At 36.4% G+C, this 17965-nt stretch overlaps 1 long non-coding RNA gene across 2 annotated transcripts in view; it reads right to left on the bottom strand.

Annotated features, from left to right (window-relative positions):
- Nucleotides 1-271: 271 nt before the first annotated feature.
- Nucleotides 272-17965, bottom strand: part of LOC127472454 (uncharacterized) — a 29944-nt gene continuing 12250 nt past the window's right edge. Inside the window, exons 2-4 of one of the 2 annotated variants that reach the window (XR_007905012.1) lie at nucleotides 11275-12688; nucleotides 10501-10612; nucleotides 272-4240 (exon numbers count right to left, since the gene is read on the bottom strand). This is a non-coding gene — a long non-coding RNA (uncharacterized LOC127472454). The remainder of the gene's footprint in view (nucleotides 4241-10500; nucleotides 10613-11274; nucleotides 12689-17965) is intronic. The other variant, XR_007905011.1, reaches the window with a different exon arrangement.

The raw sequence follows: 17965 nt of genomic DNA, 5'->3' as shown, positions 1-17965 counted from the left end.
TCACTTTCTGTCTTTTACTGTAAGATGGGAGTGGGATGTTGTGTTCCAAAGTGAATGTGGCAATAGCAAGAGCAAAATGTGTGAGGATGCATGAATGGGCTTGGAAAGAAGAGGAAGCAGCTATGGATTTTTGAAGAACCGGTTTCAGATTTTGCAAATTCCTACTATGAGCTCCAAAAGCCACCAAGCAAGCAAAATCTAGAATAAGAAGCAGAAACATAGTTGATTTATCTACTTTAACTTTACGCTTTAACATTAAGATGATCAGGGAGAAAAAAAGCAGGTAAGAGGCAAAACAGAATTATCTTGTCCCTTCACTGGAAAACTGCAATAGACCTTTATGAGTCCTGCTTATACAAGATGTGAAAGTGGTTTATTTCATGGACAGCCTTGTTTCTCTGTTTACTTTACCCTTGGATCAGTGCACAAGCAAGTTTCTCACTTTGGAGTTTTATTCATGAAGCTATCATTGAACAAGCTAGCTCAACTGTTTTCCTTCCAAATAAAAAAGGGAACAGTTCTGTGGTCTCAGATTTGCCCTCTAGCTAAGTCATCTGAAATCTCACCAAGTTACAACTTATATTCTACCCATTTTAGCTATTACAGTGACAATGAATGGACTTCTAGCAGGTTCAAAATATGCCCCATTAACTGTAATATATGCTAAAGTTTGTTGCAGAATTTTAATTTTCTACCTTTCAGTACAGCTGTACTTTTTTCTATAATGTGGCTTTTCTGTTGAAGAGAATACTGGCACTAAAACACTAACAATTACATTTTTCCTGAATTCTTAAATTTATTGAAATCATAAGTTAGGATCATAGGATATTTCAGACTGGAAAGGACCTTGGGAGTCATCCTCATGCAATTGCCTACTCAAAGCAGTATCAGTTGTGGAGTGAGATGAGGTTACTCAGGGATTTACCCAACCAAGTCTTGAAAATCTTTTATGTGTAGTTGCAGAATCCTAGGGTAAGAGGGGGACCCCAAAAGCTGACTGCACTGGAAGCTGAATTGAGCCTGATTGGGAATGAATGGCAAAAACATGCCATGTGACTGGGCCAGAGACCAGTCTAACTGGTCTATGTCTAACTTGGCATAGATTACCTCAGGAGAGGGCATTTACATGCAAAATGCTCACTGAGCCTGACCTGATGTGACCAATCACAGCCAGCAGCACTCCACCCTCACCCTCTGTTGACCGATCAATCTTACTCCCAACTAGAAGAGGAACGCCCTTCCTTTCAGGAGTGAGAGAGAGTCCCTTTCCCCTGTGTCTGGCAATGATGTAAGATGGTATTAAATAGCATTAGGGTTTGACCACTCCCACACGACTCCAGGCTCTGCCCCTTCATGGCTACTATGAAAAATTAACCCTGTCCTTGGCTGAAACCAGGACAATTAGAGCATCTCCTGAGGTCAGCTACAGTTCTCAAGCATCATGAGCATGTGTACTCTCTCCCAGTGACTCTTCAGGCAGTCTGCAGGACCATGACTTCCTGCTGTTGCTAGACAGTGTGGCTGGTGGACAGGAAGAAGTAGAGTGCTGAATTGGTCAGCTAGTGTGACCTTGTGCACGTGTGACTGAATATTTGCCCAGTGTAAAAGTAAGTTTTAATATTTTTAATACTCTTTCCATGTAATTGAAGTATTAGAAATAAGATTAGCAATAGTAGCTTGAGATCAATTTTTATACGATCAGGGTCAGTTGTCAACCCACTCAGTCACCAAGATGTGCAACTAGATTTATCACTACCCAGTTTATCTGATTGTCTTGCTTGCTTTTGGGCTTAATTTGTTTTGCTTGCTCTCTTCCACCGCATCATTGAGTGTGGTTGTATTGTGATCATTAATGAGTTAGTAAATGTCCGTGAAGGTAAGCAATTAATATTTGTGATGCTGAGTGTTACACTAAGAATAAGGCAAAGGATTCAAAAATAAAATGAAACTAAGAAAAGGCTTTATATAAATTTCAGGACATCTGAGGATGATTTACAAGTCCACATTCACTGTTTATCAGGACTGTGGACCTAACTGGGGTACACTCTACATCTCATCAAACTCTTGCACTTGTTTCCTTTTCTGGCACAGGAGGGTATAGGCTAGGACATATGGCTGGTGCTTGCTTGAATGTGACAGGAAGCTGACAGGATGCTCTTAAGTCTGCTAGACAACTATTCCTGCCTGTCTTGTTCACACTGTTCAGTTATGTGGCCAGTAGACATGCCCCATAAGGGAAACAGGTTAGTGCACCTAATTAAAATTGCTAATTTAACTGAGCAGTCAGAAATATTCTTTTTCCCCTACTGTCTTAAGTCATGTGGGCAGCTTCTAAAACACTTAGCTAAATGACTTTTTCTTTAACAGCATCTCAGAGAGGTAGTAGTCCTGGTTTTCAAGATCCGTACAAACTCGTCAAATATATTCCTGTGCTACAATAGCTGAACAAAAGCTAAGGGAAATGGAAAAATATGTAAAAGACGTTTTGAGAGTTGGAAGCTAGACTTAATTCATGCAAGTAATACAAGTTTCCTCAGACTGTAGTGACTTAGTTTAACTGGGATTGGAGAATATTTCTTTTTAAGATATAAACTATCGTTACATGAAACTTTATTTCCTGGTAGCTGTAAGGAGTGTACCAGCAGTGATTTTTTGTCAACTGTCTAAGAGGTTTTATTTTTAACTACCTGCTCATTCATCACAAGACTATTCACTGGAAAAGGTGGCTGTAAAATTTTTGTGATCTCTCACATTTATTTTTGTTCAATGATAGAAATAATTAATTGTTTTCATGAAAGATTCAAGTCAAAATATGTATTGTGCAAGCAGAAAGGTTTCTTATTCAGTTCTCTCTACATTCCTCTCCTCAGAAAACATCCAATTTTGTAAACTTTCCAGTTAGAAACTTTCCAAATTGATACAACTCTGAACAACACGTTGCTTTGATAAATATCTTATTAATGATAAGAACAATGTAGGGACTCCTGGTGTCAACAAGTCTACAGTCACAGGCAAAAAAAAAATCATTCTGAGCAAATTCATTACTACATGTAGGTCTTCTAGACTGACACTGGAATCAGTGTCATCCATTCTTCAAAATTCTGCTAAGATTTTCTTCAAATTAGATAAGACATGAGTCAGGATACACTAGTGCAGATTTAACAAACATTTAGTTATACTATTTACTTATGGAAGTTGCTAAAGGGAAACCTTCAGAGATGCAGTATGTCCTCTCGTTTCAGTCCCAAGGAACAGGAAGCAACTCATGCGCAACAATTATCAGTTTCATAAAGATAATGAATTCATACTGCTTGTAAATAATAATTGTGTACCAAATGCAAAAATATACAGAAGATTAACATTTTGTAGAAGCACTGACAAGATCACTGAAAGAGAAATATAATTCAGTTTTCTAAGCAACATTTACAAGTTACTCTTTACTTCAACTTCTTTTAGATGAGATAGCAAATAGAAACCTCCCTGAGATAGTTAGGTGTTATGATACATTCATCATGGCTAGGCTTTGCGAATGAAGATTTGGGAAGGGCTCTACCCACGTTTGTTACAAGCATGCTGGTGGCTAAAAAGGCCAATATGAGATAGACATGTCCGACTGCAAAAGGCACAGCAGAAGGACTCCTTAAGTAGTAAATTCTGTGAGACACGATTCTTTCTGTGTTGTCTTTTCTCCTCAAGAGTGATCCTGCATGTGTTCTCAAAGGAAGCAGCAGCGTTATAGATGGTGTGTCTCCAGACTTCCCGATTGGAGGCCAGAGTAGACCCGTTATGCTGATCAATATGACCAAGGCTGAGATGTTGTTTCAGGGAGTCCTTGTATCTTTTCTTCGGGACTCCTCTCATGAGGCAGCCGGTGGCAAGTTCACCATAAAGCAAGATCTTAGGGAGGCAGTGGTCCTTCATGCTGGAGACGTGTCCTGCCCATCGCAGCTGTGTTCTCAGCAACATGGCCTCAATACTTGTGACAGCTGCTTGTTCTAGAACAGATGTATTGGTCACATAATCTGACCAGTGGATGTTTAGGATTGAATGAAGGCAGCGTTGATGGAAGCGTTCTAGGAGTCACAGGTGGTGGCGGTAGATGACCCATGATTAGGATCCATATAACAGAGTGGACAGCACAGTGGCTCTGTAAACACTGATCTTTGTACTTTTCTTCAAGTGTTTATTTCGCCAAACTCTTTTATGGAGTTTTCCAAAAGCACTATATGCCTTTGCTAACCTGTTATGATACATTAGCAGATTACAAAAATAAAATGAGGAAACATCTCATTAATCCTATAGATTAGTCTGTGTGGAAAACTTCCTCGTTGCTCCTGTATTTAGATTACATGTTCATCACTATCCTAATTCTTTGAATGTGTACTGGAGACTTTTAACAAGATACATTAAGCACAAAGTTCAAGTAACACTATTTTGGTAAAAGTTCTGAGAAGTGCTTAGAATTTTAACTCAGTTCTACTGTGTTTGTACTACAAAGCCTTAAATCCAGAAACAACTTCAACACATCTTGACTTTATGCAGCTGGGGGCAAAGGTTTTGTTCTAACCTTCTGTTAGCCTCATTTTGGTACCATATCGTAGTAGATTATGTCAGTCTCGAAGTGTAACCAAAGTGTCATTACATAAGCTAGAAGTCAGCCAGAGTGAAGTGGCACTCTGGCATGCCTCTGCCATCAAGTCTTCATTTATATTTCATTGCCACAAAGCAGATGTTGTAGTCACATCTCTGTCATCAATTCATAATTAAGGGATCCCCTTAGCTGCTAATCTAGAGAAGTTTTATAGCTCCTTTGCACATTTATAATGTGCAGCATATCAGGATAAAGATCATAATGTTTTTCCAAAACAGTGCTTAAACACTTTAAAATGGGCAGTGGATATATTTTCTCTAGTCATTATCTTCTGTCAAAAATATTATAGTTCTACTACTGTATTGTAATACTATTTTATAATGAATATAATATCTACAACACTCTACCAATACATATTTTATGAGAAAAGCTCATATATGTAGTTCTTTTGTCCTGTAGAGGCATAAAAAAATCCTCTAGTTCAATATTTTTAGTCTGATTCCTGATCAGTAAATAAACTGCATTGTATCTCACAATCCTAACAAAAGTAACTGTACCTGTAACCTCCTTGCAGCAGAAAAAACTTCCTCTTGGAAATACACTAGTCTTATAAAGACAAGGAAATGTTTAACAGGAAATGTAAACATAATCATAAAACTGTGAAAAATATGGGAGTGATTTGTAGCGTGTATGCATGAATAGAAATTTCCCCTTATTCATACAACTGGCAGTATTTCACAGAATATACCTGTCCCGAATTGATGAGGTTTCTCAAGCAAAGTTCCCTGTTTGCACCAGTTCTTGTACCAAACCTTCCTCAAACTCTTGACGAATAACTAGCTATAATCTACATGTCTGTTTAGCAGGCTTTTTATTGATATTCCTTCTGCCTACTTTGACTCACCAACAAAGTTTGTCAAAACAGTGATTAAATAAGTTACCAACTAGCAGTACATCCATATAGTGAAACTCCTTGTGCTGTGGCTAATTTCATTCATTCACAGTAAATTTATTAATCTGCAGTAATTCCTCATCAAAGTCATCATGGAATTAAAAGTAAGGATAGCTTTGGTGAGATCCAAAAAAATGTTAGGACACCTAACCAATCATGAATTTAACTACACTAATCAAAGTAAATGTTAAAACTAAAGATGTTCACAGAAATATTTCAATTAAAAAAAAGTTTTTTGATTTACTGTACTTCTAGGGTTGCTGTAATTAAAAATTAAGAATAAAGTGGCTAGTAATTACTATACTTACATTATTCCTACCAATGCACTTGAGTAGGTTTCTTTTGACCATGTCCTCTATTCAGCTACCTTCCCTTGTTGCTTTTGATAATATTTAGAGTGGGAAGATGAGAAGAAAACAAAGAAAAATGGAAATCAAGAAAATGAAGACAAGGAGGACTCACATATAATGCCTGATAGTGTTTTCTGACATTTGAGCTTGGCTAGACTTCAAAGCAATGATTTCTCTGTAGAAATAAATATTTGAAAGTCCCATTCCTGCATACACTAAGTCCCTAATGATGGTTACCATAAATTTATTTTATCTGATTTAACTGAGCACTGATCCTGAGTCATATCCCTGGCAAAGGAGGCAAAATTATCTAATTTGTGGCTGCTTTCATTTGTTGCTATTGGTAATTCAATGTAGGCTGAAGCAATCCTGAAAGACTTCTATGTAATTCTCTAAAATCTTGACTAACTTAATGACTGGGGACTTGAGCAACTGCTACAGAGCAACTGTTCTCTCCTTTGTGAGTGCATAAGCCAAACTATAAATGAAAAGCTGAGCTATGAAATTGCATTTTTCTTTCAGAGTAGCCAGAAACGTTAAATGTTCAAGTTCATATGATCATTATGTGTAATTTTAAATACAATAAAGCAGATGGCTCAGAACAGAACAAGCTTCTTTTGGTTGTTGACTTGATAAAAGAAAAATGTCATTGATATTAATGCAGTAAAATTTTAGCTGTGAAATTTGATTCCTTTGTTGCTTTACTACTCCCTGCAATTAGGAAAATATTTCAAAAATTAAACTGTTGTTTTGTAAGCTCTGTTGCATTCCAGCCAGCTGATGTGTACTTCGACTCTATGATTAACAAGTTCTTGTTTTTCTAGAGCACAGATAGCATTATTTTTAGAAAAGTAGTTGCCATTAATAAATGTTCCAGAAATGCTGATTCCAATGTTAGCATTTCTAAAGAGTGGAGATTGTCTTGAGGTAAAACTACCTTTGAACTTTAAACTTGATAGGAAAATTAATAGAAAATATTTTTGCTCGCATTTCATCCTGAAATCTGATTGTTCAGTGTGTTGATATGAAAATTTAGCATCAGTTTCAATTTTTACTTTCCTTTTTTTCAGTTGTGATGTAATCACTGTACAGATCTGTTAGTGGACAGGCACAAGTTTAGGTTTCTTGTGCTCTTAGAAAGAATGTAACCTTGCAGCTATAGCTGAGCAGTTTCGCTCAGTAATTTAATGTCAGAGAATGGAGGATACAACTGAATATCAGGTATCCTTACTCTATAAAAAAATGGAGACCCTCTCTTATTACCTGATAAGGACTTGAATGGAAATACATACCCTCATCCAAAGATTTCTGAAACAAGTAGCTTTCTTTGGATTCCTCCCCTGCCACTTGATGATGTTTTGTCAATGAAACTGTGTTCCCTTGTTCCACATGATAAAGACTGATGGATTGCTGTCTTTCACTTACTGAGAAAAGGCCTTAAAAAAAGGCCATAAGCAGTTTGGTTTTTTGTTTGTTTGGTTGCAGTTTGTTTTGCTTTGTTTGTTTGTTTGTTTGTTTTGAGATGCATGTATTTCTGTGAGGGGAATGACTGAATTTTAAGTTATTTAGATAATCATGATTGCACATAAGACTTAAAGTCCTTTGCAGTTTATGGAATATTTCTATTACCATTTCATAATTAAGAGAAAAGGGAGTGGGGTGATTTACTGAAGGTTACTCTGAAACTTAGTGGTACTCGTGCAAAAACAATCCAAGGTGTGCAGATTCTCTAGATCACACTAAGTGAAAAGCAATGCGAGTTGAGAATACCTTGTTTGTTTGGTTTTTGTTTGTTTTTTGTTTGTTTTTTTGTTGGTTTTTTTGTTTTTTTTTTTCCACTGAGAAATATGTGTGCTATTAGAAATACTATATACAAATCTGATACCTTCACAGAGGAGTTTAAACTCTGCATGGACTACATGAAGAGAAAATGATAGAGAAACTAAGAGCAATCAGCCTATTTGATTTTATGTCAGTTCCCCAGATAGCTATTTAGAAAGATTGAGACATATATAGACATACAAATCTCTCTTTCCTAAGAGAATGTAATTGAGGAGAGTATCAATATATCATAAACAACTAAATAGACAGCCTATTTTTGGTAGCTTTCAGTCATCACTTTCTTAAGAAAAGAACTAGGTTCAACAGGCCAGCTGAAAGCATCCCGTCTCAGGGGAGAAAGCTGAGGCAACACAATGGATGAGAGCAAGTAAATAGATAGATATATAAGAAAGAATGAAAACAGGAAGTTTCACTGTGTGGAAATGTGATGTGTTTTCCCTTCTCTTCAAACATAAAGGGACAACAGAGCTCTGCTTTATTTCTGGGAATGTCAGTGAGTTTATCTTTGTGTTTGACAGCCAAATCAGTACAATCCTTTTTATTACTTTACATCAACATACTCCTTGAGGAAGAACCTCTGCTCTATTAGATCACTCAGGAATGCAGCAATGGGAATAAATGCACCATAAAGCTCAGCCATGTCCTGCTTTAGATCCACAGGGTCTCTCTGCAGCTCTCACCCAGCAGCAGATATGAGAAAGCTTGACTCCTCTAGAGCCCACACAAGGTGGACAAAGATTACCAGATGAGCAGCTGTTTTTCATGAGATCTATTTATATGAGAACATTTTTCTCCTTTCACCCTTCCACCCCTGCCTCACCAATTCCACCTCAGGCAGCTTTTTCTGTATTTCAGGGCTATTCACTTTGGTTTTCTTCCTTCAGAAGATTAGAATGGACTGCTGCTGACAAGTGAATCCTTTGTAGATCTTCTGCAAAGTATGGGTGCTGTAGTTATTTTACCATTGCTACTCCATAGGGCTGTTCCCAACTGAGCCAGCAACAATCAGGTCAGTCTCTTGTTTTCAGTGCTGATTGTGGTAGAGTAGTCAAAGAGGGCTGCTGGGGAGTCCTGGATAATGAGAACCTGAGTGCTTGGTAATAGTGTAGGATTGGGATCCTACATGTGCAGGAACATATATATGGGAGATTATTGTAGCTATGGCTGGCAGCCATCCATTATGGTGGCTTGCAACTTGCTGCTGAGAAATTGAAATGTTAAGAATTTCTGATTAAATATGAAATATAATTAAATTTCTTCACAATATAGAGTGGATCACTCTTACTAGACATGCTGGTGCTATTGGAACACCAGTTTTCTAAGAATATGTTAGGCTAGTTTTATGGCCTGGGTCTGTATCACAGAGACATAGAAACAAGGCAAGAACCAAGATGTGTTTTTTCTGCAAATATTTCATGAAAATGTAGTTCTGTTTCACAGCTTTATACATAGGTTGTCAGAGTGATAGAGAATCAGGTGAGAATGCTGCTGAGGCTTGTGGTGACAACAAAGAGAAGCAACAATTAAGGGACTTTTTACTCAATAATGAAGGAGGTGAGCTAAAATAGAAACTCAGGACTTGTGGATTAAATGTGTTAGAGTTACTCAGTTATTATTAATCTATGTCTTTGAAAGCTGAGAGATCATCTTACATTTATATTAAGGGGTTTGTTACATTATATTTAAAAAGTCATGCTGTGTAATTGTGAAGGGAAGTAACTAGAAGAAAATCACTCATAAAAGAGTATTTCTGAAAATAAACCTGTAATGGGCACAGAAAGAAATTCTGGCTATTTAATGAGGGGGAAAGAGCAGGGTGGGGGAACAGACTCCTAAAATGAGAGTTAATAAGTGAAGTTATACAATGAACTGATTTTTATGGCTCAACCATAAACCTTTGAAGGCAAGGGTTTATAAAGAAAGTGCTGACACTCAAACACTGTAAAACATTCTGTAATGGCACCAGATTTCTGGGGTTTCTTTATAAATATATATATTTTTAATAGCTAAACCTTTTTGAAAAGAAATAGTATAGATTATAGTAAGAACTACTGATGGAGAAAGGTAGCTTTTTCTTTGCTCCAGTATAATAGGTGTCAGTACTAAAGATTATTGACTTTGTAGCAGCATACTGTAAGTAATCATAGTAAAATTCTTGACCTTCTGCTGTTCAGTTAAAACCTTCAAATTGAATTACACTTTTAAAAATACCCTTTTTAAAATAAAAGCTACTTACTCAGTTACTTTAAATAATTCTGCTGACTATTGATTTTTTCTCATTATGTTCACGTTCTTTCCTTCACTCACAAAAAATTACTTTTCGCTTCGGCAATGAAATATCCATAAGTACTACATTTCTTAGAGATGAGTTTATGTGCTTTTAGATAACCATAATAATTCCATCCATGCACCAAACTTGTAATATTACTTATAGTTGTAAATCCATGATTTTGAGCCAGATGTTACATGCACAAAAACACTAATTTATTATTATGAAACTGATCTGATCTTCTCTCCCTTGAAAAAAAATCTTTCTGATAGGTAAGGATTTTAAGATATAATATCACTTTCAACAACTGTTTTGTGGTTTTTTTTTGGTTTGAGTTTTTGTTTGGTTTGGTTTTTTTGTTGTGTTTTGGTTTTTGGTTTTTGGTTTTTTTTTCAATGTTGCACATTTTTATCTATTGTTATTCTATTATTGTTAAGTTATAATTTAAAAAAACTCACAGTCTATTATGAATAACAACAGGTAAACTTGTTCTCACCTGCAAAGTTAAACCTTTCTAAAGATTATTACTGGGAACTGTTGCAGAAGCTCCAATCCAGTAACTCCTGATTCTTGACAGCCTAAAGCCTTCCTACGAGTAATATGGGAAGCTGTGCAGAAATAAAGAATCATTATCATCCCTTCATCAGCCCTTGCCATCCTTCTACAGTAATGGCTGATTACATCCAGCTTAAGATGAGCATATAATAACTTTTTTAAAAGCAAGATGGCTCCTTTTAAAGAAGGAACTGGATACCAGCATTCACTGAAAATGCTAAAAGTAAAAGCATTGTACATTTTTAAAATTACCTATTTGCATTTCTCTCTAAAACCTAATGTCATAAAATGGTGCAGGTAAAGCACATTTTTACTTTCTTGCCTGTATCTGCTTAACTAATGCGATGAATATGTGAGTTTTAGGGGACTGGAACTTCTACTCCAACTACTGGAGGCCGTGCTATTTCAAGGACCTGATATCATCAATTCCAGACTGTAAGTACCATCAGTCTTTACAGACAAGGCTGTTAAAGGTCTCATGTCATATGACTTCAGGGGCATTTGTGTGCTAGACTGAACATAAATGATTTAAACATAATCCTTTTGTGCTGATGCATTTTTTTTTTAAGCTATATGATCATGTGGTACAGCATCTAGAAGATGGAAAAAGAATGTTTAATAAAAATTAAGGGTTATCTTCTACTGACAGTAAGTATTGGTAGATTAAGCACTGTTGGTTAAAACAACAGATTTAGAGTAGTAAAACAAGGTTTACCAAGAGAACATGTATTCTAACAACTGTGGCTGTCTTTGAACCAGCAACCTCTTTGAAATTGTCTTCTCTGGAGCTAAGAGGAAACAAGAGAGAATGAGTAAATTCTCTAATATGGTGTCAAGTTTGAAAAATTTTTTTATGGTCTGTAACTGTCTCTAAATGTCTTTTTGGACAAAAGAGGTTTGCATATATCTGTATAAACATATGTTTTCCCTTATTTTTTTCTGTGAAAGAGCCGTGAATGTTTATTCCCCTAAGAATTTTCACATACATAGAAAATTTTACTTTATTTGTTTTTCTCTCTTGAAATTTCCAACTGCTGCTTCCACAAATCTTGTGAAAAGATATCTAGCATGGTTGCAAAGCCCCCCAGGGTGGTTTCTAATTTTTCTGTGTTTATTTCATCAAAACATTTTTGCATTTGATTTTTTTTTTAACCCAGTTTTAAGGTTAAAAAAGTTTACTTTTAGTATTAAATGTCTAGTCTAGATTCACATTTCTATTTCCAAATCAAATACATAGGCATGAGTTTCAAATTGAAGTATCATTGCAACATTCTGTCCTTATTTAAGCCACAAGATATTTTGGGCTGATGTGTTGTTACCTGAGAGAAAATAAAGACATTTGGTGGTTAATAAGGTGAAGTACACAATTGATTTGATTCAGCTCCTGCAATGTCAGCTTATTCTGTAGGATATATTGAAGTTTTCCACAGATATAGAAAATTGTCTAGGAAGAGAAATAGACAAGGCCAAAATCTTCTCCTGCTTTTAAAGACTGGTCTAAGACAAGTGGCACTCAAAAAAAAAGAAACCATAAGTTGAAGGTAAAAACAAATCCAAGTGGCTTGTAACAAAAACAGTACAGTTCAAGATGAATTTGTAATGTATCAGTCATAATGTCTTTGGCCCTTGTTATCTCTGTGCTATTTTTATATCCTTGTAGAAGAAGACTACTCCACTATCTCATAATATGGAGTAGAGAAGATTAACATATGGCACAAGGGTGGCTGTGGAAATTGTAACCTTTGAAATGGTTTTTCTAAGGCATGTCACATCAGATTGGCCAATTTGTCTTAAGAAGGTCTTGGCTCTGTTAAGAAGCAAACTAGGTTATGTTGAGAAACAGGCCATGCTTTGTGTTATAGTTTTAATAAGTGCTAAAATATACTTACCAATTAGGAAATTTTAGCTCCTTATCGTGTCTGAAATCCTTTTTAAGGTAGCAGGGTGATGAATGATGAGGGGATTATTTGGCTGTTTTCTACAAAACTGAAATTTTCTTTACTATTGCAGCTCTAGATAATTTTTTGTCACCACTGATCTCTTTCCTCACTCAGAACACTCTCTTGTGAGTACTTTCTTTCTGGTTGTGTCAAGCAAGCAGGAGCCAAACAAAAGCCACAAGCTTAAATCTGTAGCATGTCAAAATGAGAAACAAGATTAAGTGTTTGGTGCAGATATGAGGGAGAATAAAGACACATATTTTAAGATTCATGCATATCATAACCTCTATGCAAAAATGTACATTAAATGTGTTTTAGAGCTGTAGCTAGCCATATCAAAGTATCTGTTCAAGTTAGACTGATAAAGTGTTTTAAGTGCCTGGCATCACTGAAGTCTGCTTTTGACAGAGTATGAGATTTAAAGACTGCTTTTCTTAATGATTTTTGTGAGGGTAAGTCCTACATTTTTCTTAGAAACAGACTTTCTGGTCAGTATTTATTCTCTTTTTATTCTACTGTCCAAATGTTTTCCCTCTTGATGGAAGTTTTGATTGCATTTGTGCTCACTCTACTGTTCTGTCATGATAAGTGGAATTAGTGGCTGTTTTACACTGCTGTAGTTCAAACAATTATATTCTGTGAGCTGTGGGTGTTAGTAGAAAGCCAAGAGTAAAGAAGTGGCTCAGGCTGGGCAATTAAAGTATAACAAACTATGAAATTTATACCACTTTTAGCTAGTGAAGCAGGATTTCCTGTCAAGATTTTTATACAGAAAAAAAATTAAAATAACACATTTAGCTTATGATTAAATGGTTTTAGAAAATTTATGAAAGATGAAGACACTTAATTCACCTTGTTACTGAAAATTGGCAGATCTCCTATTTTGAAAAAAATCTCTTGGATCATTATATTAAAATCATGTTGCCTATATTAGGCAAGTTGTCAACTTAACAGAGGCTCCTTGCTTCATTATTGTTTCTTCTTTATTATAACAATAGACTTTAAAGTGTTGAAAATGAGCCAATGTTAAGGTCTAATTTCCTTTTAGTGGTATACTGAAGTAACAAAAACATTTTGATCTAGGTTAAAAGTTTCTCTCCAAACTAAAATCATGTTAATTTCTTTTTTCAATGTAGCTTCAATCTTTATAAAAAACTATCTATTAGCTGTATGATTACATAAAACCAAAACCAAACCAAAACCCCAAACCCCACAAAGATAGCCAAATTCAACCCTTGCTACTCCCAGAAAAACTTGCCCTCGGTGCTCAGAAGACACAGCAAAATCATTTATTCAGCTTGATCATGAACAGTAGCCTGGATTTGTCCTGTGAGCAAAATTTAAACAAGTATACATGAGTGCAATTCCTTCACACCCTGCACCCAGCTTGATTGTTCCCTCTAACCACACCACCCCTTGTGATGTTTGCTGCACAATAATGCTCACCACCAGGTATTATGTAGTATCCAGATGAAATCTACATTTAGCAAAAAAATGCTGAACACATAGGAAGAGGCTTTTCTCCTTCAGTCTTAAAAGTACTGGACCAAATCCTTCTCCCAGCTGTACTGTGTGAGCAGCATTCATATGATGAAGTGAATATCTGAGCATAGTTACTTGATAATGTCTTTGAACAGGACATAATGGGAAAAAGAAACTATTTGGAATAAATAAGTCTTGAAAGGGCAGAGGATCGATTAATAATTCTTTTAAATTCTTTTAAATCTTCACACATAAATGCATATAAAGCAATGCATTTGGGGCTTTTATATTGCTAATGGCTTGTTTTATTTAACTGTTTTCAACACCAAGTTCTAAAGCAGTAATTAAATTTATAAGCCAAATTCAGTCATTAGCTGAATGCAGGAACCACTTCCAAATTTAGGGCCAGTACAAGGGCTTTTCTGTGTTTCTATAAGTGTTGGATTATGAATTCAACCTCTGTATTACAATAATATTCTGAGGACTGATTTTTGTCAAAAAAATATTTTATATATGTAGTATTTATGTATATAACACCATGGCATTTCATTAGACTTGTAGCCAGTACATAATTAAGGTGTCTGGTTGATTGAGAAGAGTACTGAACTTCTGGAAAAGCCAGTTTTCCATTCAACCATACTTAAGCCTCCTCAATACATTGAAGATGTGGTTTGATGATTGTAAGCAACCTTAAAGTGTAATTGTCTCTTCTTCCCCAGTGATAAACTTTGAAATACCTTGCCATGAGAACAGAAACTGATGTAACTTTCAGAAATGTTTCCTGGAAATTGCTTTATTTTTGATTCTAACTAAAAGACAAGAGGCTAAAAGAGTTTCCAAACACCTTTGAAAACATGTTGGAAGTGACATTCATGCCACGTTATCGAATATAAAAGCAATACAATGTGATCCAGTTGTGACTGAGTAGTCAACCAGAAAGGTGGAAGAAGCCAGAGGTAAGTACTGGAATTGTCTGAAAATCAAGGGGTATTTTATGTATAAATGCAATCACCCAGGAGGCAGGGGAGAAGGAAAGCATGGATCGTTTGTGCAAAGTGATGACCTATGATGAGGAACAGGATGTTTGCTCCCAAGTTTGCTTGTGAACTATAGGCCAGAAACAGTGAAAAGATACAAAGTATTCATATGCAACCAACAACATTTACCCTAGTCAATGTCATGTTAAAATTAATATTTTTTTTATTAATTGAATTGTAGGAAATTCGCAATTAGTGTACTCATGTTAAGTTTAATACTATTTTGTTATTACAGGCTATATAAATCATATTTATACCGCCACTTCAGTAGGTTTCTGAACCTACTGACTCTCCTCTGCTGAGGAGAGTCTTGCAGACTTTTATTTATATGTATGCATATATGGAGAGAGAAAGAAAGAGCACATGCTTGTCACTGGGAACAGTTCTTTTAAGAGATGTTAAACAAAAACTTGGCAAGTAACTTATATGTGCTAGACAGTTATGTCTCTGCAGATTGTGGAATGGCTCCCAAGCTCAGGTCTCATCATGTCCCACTCTGCTTCTCAAATTGTATCTCCTATTTCTTGAGTTTGTGAAAACTCTGTGAGTTTCTGCTCACACGCTACAAAAAGCTTTGTGAAAAATCAAGCAGAAGCTAATATTATGTATTCTCTCTTTGGCTTTGGATTTGCCTCCCCAGGAGTGGTTAGCCTTGGGGTCTTGAGTTACATTGACATATAATGAATGATGCTAAGCTTTTTATTCAAGATGTATCCATTTGGGGGCAGAAGCTGTAGATGATGTCCCTTATCTAATTACTGTCTTGTTTTGCAACAAGAAAGCACTAAAACTTAGTGAAATTGTAAAATGTACTCTGTGAATATATGCACTCTAGATTTCCCTATAAGCTTCATTTTTAAAGGATTTATCACAAACATGTAGGGTGATATTGCCTTGGGTATTGATGTAACTTTCTGAAGTGATGGACAATAGAGCTAAACGGAAAATGCAGATCTTTATTGTTAAGAAGTCTGTGTTTTAGTTAGATTTAGTTAGATTTTTTTGTTTTGTTTTGTTTTTTTTAATTACAAATCTGAACAAAAGGTCAGTTCACACATTGTCTTCCATAGGGTTTCCTGATATTTTAACAACTGATGTGGAACTTTTTAGCTTGCTGGAAATACCTGCAGTGAATGACAATGGCTTGCGCCCTAAGCTGCAAGGCTACCTGGGCTGCCTGAGAGCACCAGGAACCAATTAACCCAGGAGCTGGGCACCTAAAACAAGCTGACATCTAGGGCTTGCTTTGGAATTTCTTAGACGCTGACAATTGAGTTGTTCGGAATTTACTGCTTAAAGGGCACTCAGTCACCAGCTCTGAAGCCCAGTTAATTAATTCCTGTCGGAAGAGCTTTACCCTGGATGCCTAATGTCTAGTTATACTGACCTTTAAAATAACATTGCAGCTGAGATATCTACCTAATAATAGCACCCTGTGTCCTGCACACCAGCTTTCAGAAATAGGCACAGCAGGCTTCTCATACTCTCCTTTTGTCCAAGATTGTCATACTTCTTGCCCTGCTTTTATTCAAAACTTTTCATCTAGCCATAGTGCAGACACAGCTATGGCTGAGATCACTTACGCTTTTCATGTTGCCTGTGGCCTCTTGCAGACATAGTCAATACCTGCTCCAAGGACTTCCCTGTGCTTGTAATTGCATTGTCATCTGTAAAAAGTTTTTTCTGGCTGAAGTGAATTTCTCACTGCTCACAAGATTTTCACCTGTTATAGCAGTATATAGCTCTAGTCTCATAAAACTGATTCACAAGGCATGCCTATAATCAGATCTGTAATGTCTGATTTGTTTTTAGCTTTCAGTACAGACCATTTGTAAGACATAAACATGAGGTTTGGTTTTAAGAGCAGATTGTCCAAACACTTCCTCTCTACATTTGTCAGACACTGGTATCCCACTAGATAGCCAGGTAGCAGGGAAGCAGAGGAGCAGCAGCAAGTCCCTCAGCACCTCACTCACAAACAAGCTGCCACAAAACTGGCATTATCCAGGTTTTCAATATCTGCAACTACTCAGGCATTAAAACCTCTCACAAGGCAGCTTCCTGTGCCCTGGGTTTCAGAGTTTGCCTCTGTGCAGGCTGCTACTACTCACACAGCTAACAAGCCAAATGGTATGCCTGAGAACTCCGAGACAGTGCAGGTCAGTTCTTCAGCAGCATCCTACTGCCACTCCTGTTTGACAGGGTGGGAAGCACAGGAAGACGTGTCTCCCTGAACACACCATAAAACAAGTTGTTGGGAACCTGGGAAGTCAAGGAGCTCCACTTTTAGGGAGTGGTTTCTAGCACGGGTAGGTTGGTGACTGGCAAGAACTCAGTCAGCATTGCCTCAAAAATTGGAAATCAGTTGGTTCCGGCTTTGTTGAATCAGCATTTCCAGAGGAAAGCTGTTATGTCAGAAGATTTTCCACCCAATATAATGAGCAGAACAGTGAAAGCAGCACACATTGTAGGAGGAGATTTTGAAAATATCATTGACTAAGTATTAATTTTCTATTGTAACATATTGAGTATTGATGGCATGTTTCAAGAGCAGAATGATGCCCAAATGCTCAATTGTCTTTGGAAAGTTACATTTTTTTCTCTGATTAGCCCAACCTGAATGTCTGGTACTGATGTTGCATACCTAAGATTGCCCTTTGGAAAATAGTCCCCACATGTGGTTTGTACAAGTTTTACTACAATTTAAAGGTCACTCCTTTTTTATTTTTCCCCTCCTTTTTTTCCTGCAACACTTTTATATTATTGAATTATAATATTTTAGGAAAATAATTTTATATTGTTCTAGTTTATATGCATGCAGTAGAGTAAAATCACCACTTGAAAATACAATTTGACTTTTCTTGAGGCATAAATCTGACACTGTCCTTCAGAAAATGTGGACTTTCTGCAAAGGTACTACAGTCGTCTGTCTGAACTAAACAAAATA

The sequence above is a fragment of the Manacus candei genome, unplaced genomic scaffold (genome assembly GCF_025592945.1).
Source record: "Manacus candei isolate 608988 ecotype Guabito, Panama unplaced genomic scaffold, ASM2559294v1 h1tg000028l, whole genome shotgun sequence".
Lineage (NCBI taxonomy): Eukaryota > Metazoa > Chordata > Aves > Passeriformes > Pipridae > Manacus > Manacus candei.
Note: the sequence above shows the minus strand (reverse complement) of the source record. Positions and strands in the feature narration are given on the sequence as shown.